Genomic DNA, 10,812 nt, shown 5'->3' with positions numbered 1-10,812 from the left:
TCAAGATGAGACCTTTAGTAATAATAAAAAATAAAATATATTTGGATAATTGGCCACATCAAAACCCCAAGGTGACTGCAAGTTGCTGATGAGAAGAATGCCTGCGCATAATCCAAAAATCCCTCTGTTTAATTAGTGTAGAAGTGTCATGGCTAACACCCTGGGTGTTTTAATTCTTTTGTGTTAATTAACAGCTTTATTCCAACATTCAGTTCAACAACTGATTTCAGCTTCAAGCAAAATTCTTTCAATGTAATCTCCATGTTGTGCACATTTCAGGCAGTTTCCAGCCATATATCAAGAGACCCTTTGAGCACTTTGTGGGGCATACTTTCCATAGTTATCTAAGGAACAGAAAAATATCAGCATAAGAATTCTATATTCAAGCATTCATAGAATATCAATACATTTAAAACGACTGCCAAATAGTAAGCTAGCACCTCGTGCCTCTAAGAAATCAAATTCTTAATTTCGCAATTTCATCAAAGTTTGTTTTATTAATAATGTTAATCTGATATTTAAAATCATGCTTTTTTTCACCAATGAAGCGATGTGAGGAAAATTGCAATCAACAAAACAAACAGTACATTTCTTGTGAAATGTAAATAAAATTATAGTCAATATATCTCAAACGTCAGCTGTGAATTATTTGAGCAAAGTTAACTTAGATTGATCTACGTGGAGCTGCTGTGTCATGTAGTTTTCATTCCTTTTATATCCCATGGTGACATGTTCAACAAAAAACAATCCATTTAAAGTGAGCGAATCAGCAGCAAAATGTTCTCTATAATGATTTATGTTAATTAGACCGCTGTTCTTGATTTACAGGTGTTGATGAAACTTTAATCATTTATTTTTTCTGTGATATTCGTGAAAAAGACCGATTTTGTCATCATTGTCCTGATACTTATTTATGGAAATTATGTCAAAATTTCCCGTTACAATGAGAATGCAGCAAATTCTTCTGCATATTGCATGATTGAAATTATGGCGACATACTTTAATTTAACTGAACTGCCTGAACTTGGCTTAAAACTAGAGCAGAAAAGGTTCACCAATGTCTAAAATTGGAAGCTGACGACAGGGAAGCCAAGGTACCATTTAACGAGACATTGAGTAAATGCAGTGAATTGTTTCCCAGAGTTGCAAACTGTATTTTTCCTTTGTTGCGATGTTTGTAAGTTCATAGGTTCAGCAAACAAATTGGAATTTGAATGTTGGCCAAATATTGGAACTTACATCTTCTGTGTGATTATATATTTTTTATCTTTACATGTGAAAATATTTACACTTTTTCCATGCAAAGAAATGTCAGTTTTGCTACAAAAAGAACAAAGACTGTATAAAACAACACAAGAAAAATCTGAATGCAATTCAACATTCCCTTTCGCTTTGTTTCTGTGACACACACGTATTGTTCTTCCTCGGTGACTCACAAAAATCAGGAAATAAGCCATGAATGCAGTTTCAGTACAACATTATTTATTGTTCTATCACAGTGGAGGTTTAGAATAACATCCCATCTCCATGAATCAGACTGATTTATTCAGGATCGGAGTCAAACGTTAATTGTGATTGTATAAGGCTTTATTTTCTTTCCATTTAGATCACTGAAACTACAGTAAATGATTAGGTGGGTGCAAGCAGGACCACATGAAGGATATCAGACATTCAAATCTTTGTTTTCCTAAACTGTGCCAGCTTCACTTTGGTCATGTCACTGGTGACATTAAGAAATGACCTTGTTCAATCATCCCATTAACAGGTTAAACAGGAAATGAGCATTAGGCCAACATTTACTCATCTTTTGCCCATGTTTTTATGTAGAAGCCAGATGCACCTGACTTGTGGGCCATGGCAGACCATAGACATCTTGAGCTGAGAGACTGAAGCACTTCACATCTGGCCCCTCGGCTTTAAGCCAATTATGGCTGCTGTATGCAGCAACTTCAATGGAGTTGCTGACTTTAGTTGAAAAGTTGGAATTCTAAACATATTTTTCATTTCGTCATATTTTTCATTAAGTTCTTGGTGCATGAGAAGTTTTACGTACAATTATTATTTTCTAAATCTTTTGTTGCAGTTTGTACTGTTTTTAATATCATTACCACAACTATTTGAAATAAGTTAAAAGCTTGCAAAAAGATAAAATTATGTTCCAAAGACAAATCTTCGGGAATTCAATTCAATTCAACTTTAATGTCATTGCACAAATATTGAGTATCGGTACAACTAAATGCAGTTTTGCGTCAGTCCGTAGTAGTGCAATATAGAAATAAAAAAATAAAAAAAGAGGATACAGAACAATAGAAAATGCAGAATAATTAAACAATGGGGACGGAGGGACCGGAGGAATCTATCGGCGGGACTCCGAGTTCAGCAATGCGACGGTATGATTGTAGAAGCTGTTCCTTATCCTACTGGTACGAGACCTGAGGCTCCTGTACCGCCTCCCTGATGGGAGGAGGGCAAACAGTCCATGATTGGGGTGGGAGGGGTCTTTAATGATCTTCCCAGCTCGTTTCAGACACCGTTTTCGGTGGAGGGCATCCATGGCAGGGAGCGGGGCGCCGATGATGTGCTGCGCGGTTTTCACCACCCGTTGTAGTGCCTTCCTGTCCGCAACAGTGCAGCTGCTGTACCATACCGTGAAGCAGGCGGTCAGGATGCTCTCGATGGTACACCTGTAGAAGTTGGTCAGGATCTGGGGGGACAGGTGGGCTTTCTTGAGCCTCCTCAGGAAGTAAAGGCGCTGCTGTGCCTTTTTGATCAGCTTGGAGGTGTTGAGGGACCAGGACAAATCCTCCGAGATGTGTACCCCGAGGAATTTGTAGCTGGAGACGCGCTCCACCTCAGTCCCGTTTATGTGGATGGGGGTATGTCTGCCCCCTCTGACCTTCCTGAAGTCGACAATAAGTTCCTTCGTCTTCTTGGAGTTGAGGACGAGGTTATTATTGGCACACCAGGTTGTCAGGTGCTTGACCTCCTCTCGGTAGGCTGACTCATCGTTGTCACTGATCAGTCCTACCACCGTGGTGTCGTCAGCAAACTTAATGATGGCGTTGGATCCGTGCTTAGGGATGCAGTCGTGGGTGAAGAGGGAGTAGAGGAGAGGGCTGAGCACACAGCCCTGTGGCACGCCGGTGTTCAGTGTTATAGTGGTGGAGTTGAGGTTGTTGACCCTAACAGACTGTGGTCTGTTGGTGAGGAAATCCAGTGTCCAGTTGCAGAGGGAGGTGGAGATGCCAAGCCCGCTGAGTTTGGTGATCAAGCTGGCGGGGATGACAGTGTTGAAAGCGGAGCTGAAATCAATGAACAGCAACCTGATGTAGGAGTTGTTGTTGTCCAGGTGGGTCAGGGCAGAGTGTAGGGCCGCCGATATGGCGTCCTCTGTAGACCTGTTGGCCCGGTAGGCAAACTGATGGGGGTCCAGTGTGGGGGGGAGGCTGGCTTTGAGGTGAGCCAAGATCAGCCGCTCAAAGCACTTAGCAATGACAGGGGTGAGTGCCACTGGGCGGAAATCGTTGAGGCTCCCTGTGGCTGACTGTTTGGGCACTGGCACGATGGTTGATGTCTTGAGGCAAGTGGGGACAACACCCTGGGCCAGTGAGTGATTGAAAATGTCGGTAAAGACTCGGGATAGTTGTCCAGCACATGCCCTAAGCACCCGGCCAGGGATGCCATCGGGGCCGGCAGCTTTGCGCTCATTCACCTTGCTCAGTGCATCTTGTACAGCAGAGGTGGAGAACCTGAGGGGTTGTTCATTTGGTGGTGGAGCAACTTTGATGGCTGGGGTTTTGTTATCACGGTCAAAGCGAGCATAGAAATGGTTTAGCTCGTCAGGAAGGGTGGCGTTGTCTGGGGGGGGGGGTGTTAACTTTCTGGTAATCGGCAAGGGATTTGATTCCTTGCCACATGCGCCTGGGGTCAGAGTTGTTATGGAAGTGCTCCTCAATCCGCCGTTTGTGATTGAGTTTGGCATTCCTAATTCCCATTTTCAGATTGGCCCTAGAAGAGCTGTATCCCTCAGCGTCGCCAGATCTGAAAGCGGCATCGCGAGCCTTCAGTAGGAGTCTGACCTCCCTGCTCATCCACGGCTTCTGGTTAGGGAAGGTCTTTATTTCTTTGTGTGTAGTGACATTATCGGTGCAGAATTTTATATAGTCCATAACTGTTGAGGTGTATGAGTTGATGTCCACTTGTGAATTGAAGGTGGACTGGGTAGCAAACAGACTCCAGTCTGTCTGCTGAAACTGCTGCTGTAAAACAGAGACAGCCCCCTCAGGCCAGACCTTCACTGTCCTCGTGGTAGGTTTCACACGTCTGATCAGAGGTGTGTATTTGGGGAGCAGGAACAGAGAGAGGTGGTCAGACTGACCAAGGTGGGGGAGGGGGAGGGCTTTGTAGGCTTCAGTAATATTAGTGTAAACTAAGTCCAGAATATTGTTTCCTCTGGTTGGGCAGGAAACATGCTGATGGAACCATTACTGCAGGCTGTGTGAACACTTCAGACCCATTCCAGTCCCAAGATCAGCTGTGGTGGTGAGGCCTCTGAGTCAATTGATCCCACAGAGAAGAAAATGTAACTATTAAAAAACAGAAAAAAAGCACAAAATGCAGTTGTTACTGACAGGTTGGATCATTCACGATTGATTGAAATTTTGATTGAAGGTCTCAGATTCAACAGATTCTAGGGCCATATTATTTCCTAACTATCACCCAATAGTTGCTGCTGGTGTGAAGAAGTGTTTATACTAGAGTCTAACACAGTTTTCTATTCTATCTCATCGGGTGGCGGCGCTTGCGGCAGCCTCGCCAGCAGTCTGTCTGTCCTTTCACTCCTTTTTTATTTTTAGTCTGTTTAATAGTATGTTCCTGGAGGTTTCTTTTTGTGGGCGAAGTTGGGAGGGGAAGGGGGAAACCATTTCCCAGTCACCTTCTGGTCGGGATGCGTCTATTCTCCAAGTCGCATCTTCGCCCCCCCAACCCTAATGGCCTACCATCTGGATTGACGCAGCCTTTCCTGCCGGAGACTGGCCAGAGCTTCAGCGGTGGCGCAGCACTGAATTACCATCGCGGAGCGGGTGATGCCTTACCGGGGATCACCGTGTGGAGCTCCGGAGTGTTGGGCCAGCTGACTTTAACATCGTGGAGCTGTGGTTTGCGGAGCTTCCAGCCACGGGCGGCGCTGACTTTAACATCGCGGAGTCCTGGGATCCTTTGCCGGGTGTCGTCAGTGTTGGCGCTCCATCCAGCTCGGCCTATGAACTTCGGGAGCCGCAGTCTCCGGTAGGAAGCGGACGATTTGGAAACTCCAAGCCACTGAGAGTGTTCTTCCGTTCTGACGTCGGAGCGCATCATCCTGGCGAGAGGGCCTGAACGGCGGCTGCGGAGGGCTCAATGGCCTCGTCCACAGGTGAACAAAGAGGAAGATGACTGAACTTTATTGCCTTTCCTCACAGTGAGAAAGTTGATTCCGTAGTGTGGGAATGTTTATGTTAAACTCTATCGTGTATTGTGTTCATTTTATTGTATAGCTGTATGGTAACTCAAATCTCAATGCATCAATTGGTGCATGTGACAATAAATGTAACTTGACCTTAACTTGAACTTGAACGAACCACTTACTTGCAGTTATACATTGCTTATGTAGCCCACACATAGGTCCCTGTTCGAAATTGAATGCTGTGTTGTCTTGGCCCATAGTTACAGAATTGTAATACATATTTCTTAGGGGGAAAATGCAAAGGAGATGTATGAGGCAAATTTTTGACTTGGAGAATGTGGTGCCAGGAGCAGTGATGGAGGCAAATATTAAAGTGGCATTTAAGAGACTTAAAGAGGCAGCACGGTGGCACAGCTGTGGAGTTGCTGCCTCAAGGGCCTGTCCCATTTAGGCAACTTTTTAGGCAAGTGCAGGAGACTCTGCGCTCGCCACTTGTTCGATGGTGGTCTCTGGTGAGTCTCCTTCATGGTCGCGAGGAGTTCCCGCATTTTGGGAACTAGTCGCAGCCTCAGTATAGTCGCCACAAAATGTTCAACATGTTCAAAAATTGGTCGCCATGGAGAAAATCGATAATCCTGTAGTCGTAGGTGCAGTTGTAGTGGGGTCACCATGTATTTATACGTAGTCAAGGTAGTCGTAGGTAGTTTTAGTTAATCGCCTTTGTTGATCAGTCATTTTCATTGGATCATTGGGGGGGAAAAACGTAAGCACAAGTTTTCAGAACCAAGGAAAACCAACCGTTAATGTTAAATGCCTGCGAAATTCACAGCTGTGTATCTCTGGCTTCTTAAAAATGTTTCCAGTCCTTCTCCCCTTTCTCCCCCCTTCTATCCCCTTCTCCCCATCCCCCCTCTTTTAAAGGACTTACCGTACACTGTGCTGGCCGTCTTAACCCTCGTGTTCATCGCGGTGTGTGTCTGTATCACCTTGGCTTTGCACCATGTGAATTGCAGACAGCGCTTTCCCCCCCTTGTCCTGACCCCCGCCTTTGCAATGTGTTTGTGTGTGTTCCACTCTGACGATCGCTGTTCCAGTTCCCGGTTTTTCAGGCAAGTGCCGGCAACTTGACAGTCGCCGGCAGTCCGCTAAAAAATCGCCTAAGTGGGACTTGCAGTACTGGAGACCCCGGTTCGATCGTGACTACGTGTGCTGTCTGTACTAAGTTTGTACGTTCTAGTTTGTACATTCTCCCTGTGACCGCAATGGTTTTTCTCCGAAATCTTCGGTTTCCCCCCACACTCCAAAGACATACAGGTTTTTAGGTAAATGTAAAAATTGTCCCTAGTATATGTATGATAGGGTTAATGTGCGGGGATCACTGATTGGCGCAAACACTCCATTTTGTTATTTTCTACTCACACCCTACCCCCACTTTCCCCACCTTAGCCTTTATCAGGTTGTTAGATCTTAATCTTACTTCATCATTGAAAACATAGTTATAATGGAAGGTAATTAACCAGAATTAAAACCTATGTTTCATTCTCAATTTGGCAGACCTAATGTTTCTTGATTTGTGTTTATTTCAATTTCCACCAAGCATAATATATTAAAATTATTGTATTTGTTATCAGTTGCTTAATTGTACACCAGACGTTTGGGGCTTTTATTCCTGCATTGTTCCTGCATGCTGAAGATGTATTCCCAAATCCCCAACCTATCTTGTTGCAGCCCATGCACTTTTTGTTACTGCACTTTCTCTGTAGCTGTAGCACTATATATTGCACTGTTATTTTTTTATTTTGCACTAGATGCTAATTATGTACAGTATAATTGAACTCCAGTTTGGTATGATCTGCCTGGATAGCACAAAAAACAATGTTTTTCATTGTATCTTGGTACACGTGACAATAATAAACTAATAGCAATATAGGGGACCACGACAATTGACAAAAAATTGTAACATTGCTAAAGACTGTTCAAAAAGGTATTGAGAGCATGTTTCTTGCAAGAGGGGTCTGCAACAAAGCATACATCTTGCTGGCCCTCGTTAGAGTGAAGTATTTTACAGAATATAGCATTAGATTTATTTTTTACTGCACCAAATCTTTCCGCTATGAGCCTGAAGTCTGCATTCACAGTGACAAATTAACATTTGGTTGGCAGCGGTGCTAAAAATTATCCCCTTAACAATGAGATTGAGGGATTGAGACAATATAGAGGAATGAGGATAATTGAGCTTGGGTAATTTAGAATCAAATTGTGTGCAGAAAGGGAAATGGAAGGATTAAATGAAGAAAAAAGAAGAAAGAATCACATCTAATTTACCTTGTCGTCTAACCTCAAAATTTTGGAAAACGTAAGTCAAGAATATGATTTTATTTTATATTCACATTATACTTGTCAATATATGGATACATTTTAATCTAAGACTGCAGATCTCCATACAGTTGCTTATATTATTGGGGATAAATCTGTATTCATAAAATTAACATTATTTACAGATCCACTGCATGATTTAATTTGAGGCAGATCTGGTAAATGCAGCAAATATTCAGTCAATTAAAACCATGCTGTAGAGAATGTGAGACAATTGTTATGCAAATAAATATCAGCCAGATGTTATAATCTAAATACTGTTTAATACATTCAATGTGATACATATCAATAATATGAATGGTAGGTAGTCTCAGAAACCACAATACCCTAAACCTTCCCAATAGAAGGAGCAAAATCAGCAGAACAACAGCTTTGTATGTAAGAAATGAAGACATATAGAGCTGTGTTTTTGATAAATGGAATTCAGAAAGCAAATAGTTAACTCGGCTTTGATTTGTAAATAGTCGCTTTCATGTCGCACCTGCTTTTGGAACAGCGGTGAATCTTCATTGTCTAGGGATGATTACCACTACCAGAACACTGGATGCAAAGTGCACTCTTCATGCTCTTACCTCAAATTATCCATTTGTTATTGTATGAAAGACTCAAATTTGTGCCAATCTTGGGATGTACTCACAATGTAGAAAATTAAAAACTTGTGAATCATTGTAGCCAAGTGCAATCGGAACTCTCTTATTGAATTTCCTTCACCTCCCCTCAGGTTTCAGGAGCACTGACATTTATTTTATAATTTGCAATGCGCAACTTCATTTTATAAGAAACCTGTTTTCAATTATCGGTTACTTCATCGAATAGTAGGTATGCTTCAACTAACATAGGGATAAATTAGAATAATTGTCAGAAATGACAGTTTGAAGGACATTCATTCCAAACAGTTTAGTTCCCTATAAGAACCCTGGATATTTTTATGATTCCCAAGGAACAGGATATCTTTACAATTGAACCATGGAGTCATGCAGTCATACAGCATGGAAACAGGCCCTTGTTAGCTAGTCTCATTTTCTCATGTTTGACTCATACCCCTCTAAATTCTTATATTCCGATTATATGTTATTCCGATTAAATGTCTATTATTGTTATGTCTGTATTCTTTCTTTATGTGCTGCACGGAGAGGACGCTGGCGCTGTTTGTTCGCCGCTTCTCCGTTTGCTATTGTCTGTTACTATTGTAAAGCGACTTTGAGTCTTAGAAAAGCGCTATAAAAATAAAATTTATTATTATTATTATTAAATACTTCCTATGCATGTTTGCTCAATAACATGGAGATCTCACTTCTCCACTCTCCTGAGCAAGTCAATGTTGAAGATCGAAACACCAGTAATAATAAAAAATAACAACCCAGAGAGCCGGTTACGATCCAGACTCAATGTACCGACATGGCTACCCGAAGGGTGGGACAGACGGCCGCTCAGCAGCAAGCCGAGTCGAGTGCGGATGAGGAGACGGGCGACCAGCAACCTACGCAAACGGCCCCTGGTAGTACTCCACAGCACGGTGCCGGACCGCCTCTCGTGAGCGGTAAACGACCACCTACCAGGGTGATTGAGGGTTGGAAAACATGGCGTCGGATGTGGGCAATTTACAGCGTGGTCACGCAGCTAGACAGGCAAACACCAGCATACCAGACGGCATTTTTTCTCCATATTATTGGACCGTCAGGACCGGAGAGTTACGACAGTCTTGTGTTCGCCAATGACAAGGAGAACCAAGAACTTGCCGAGATCATTTGTATGTTCGAGAGCTACGCCATTGGTGAGAAGAATGAGACGTATGAGCGATACCTCTTCAACAAGAGACAGCAAGAAACAGGTGAGAACTTTGAATCGTTCCTCGTGGGCCTGAGAACACTAGCAAAGTCTAGCAATGTTACAAAATTTTGAGATTTCAAAAATCAAGTCTGCAATTTATCCCATCAGATAAAGCATAAAAAGAAGTTTAATTTGACACCTAATTCACTTTCATATCTTCAGTATTTCAAAGGTTATGGCCATTTTCATACTCAGAAATTTGCATCTTGTTCCCTATTGCTTTTCCATTGACTTAACACAAAAGCTGTGATCGAGGACAGTCAAAAGCCCATAACTTTCTTAAAAATTAAGAGAACTGAATGAAATTTTCAGTTATTGTAGATAGAAGTATTCTGAAACAAATATGAAACAATCTTACTTGGATGACCTGAAATTAAAGCATATAATTAGTTAGTTACCTAATTGTAGGTGAGGACAGTACAGAGCTGGTCGAGGGGGGGATTCAGAGGAACAACTCCAGGACTGTTGGTGTCTGTAGTCTGTGCAATGTTCAAGGACTCGGCAATGGACTTGAACGAATATGCCACAGTCGTTACAGACTTCATAAAGCAATGTGTGGAGGACTGCATCCCTACAAAAACCTTCCAAGTGTTTCCCAATCAGAAACCTTGGATGAACTTTGAGATCCGCACACTTCTGAAGACCAGACACCGGGCATTCATGTCAGATGATACAGTGGTCTACAAGAAGTCCAGATACGACCTTAGTAAGGCCATCAAAAAGGCCAAAAGGGACTTCTGCTCCAAGTTGGAGGATGAGACAGATGTTCGGCAGCTGTGGCAGGGCCTGAATGCAATCACCTCCTACAAGGCGAAACCAGGAGGCAGCTCGAAGGTCGGCGAAACATCACTCCCTGACGAGCTCAATGCGTTTTACGCACACTTTGATAGGGAGAATACTGATGTGCCTTCCCGAGCCCCCATTCGCTGTGATGGTATTTCAGTCTCAGTCACAGAGGCCGATGTCAGGAAATCCTTCAGAGGGGTGAACCCTCAAAAAGCGCCTGGACCTGATGGTATACCCGGTTGTGTTCTAAAAACCTGTGCGGATAACTAGCTGGAGATTTTACGGACATTTTCAACCTCTCACTTCTGAGGTCTGACGTCCCCATCTGCTTTAAAAGGGCATCAATTATACCAGGGCCCAATAAGAGTAAGGTG

The sequence above is a fragment of the Amblyraja radiata genome, chromosome 1 (genome assembly GCF_010909765.2).
Source record: "Amblyraja radiata isolate CabotCenter1 chromosome 1, sAmbRad1.1.pri, whole genome shotgun sequence".
Lineage (NCBI taxonomy): Eukaryota > Metazoa > Chordata > Chondrichthyes > Rajiformes > Rajidae > Amblyraja > Amblyraja radiata.
Note: the sequence above shows the minus strand (reverse complement) of the source record.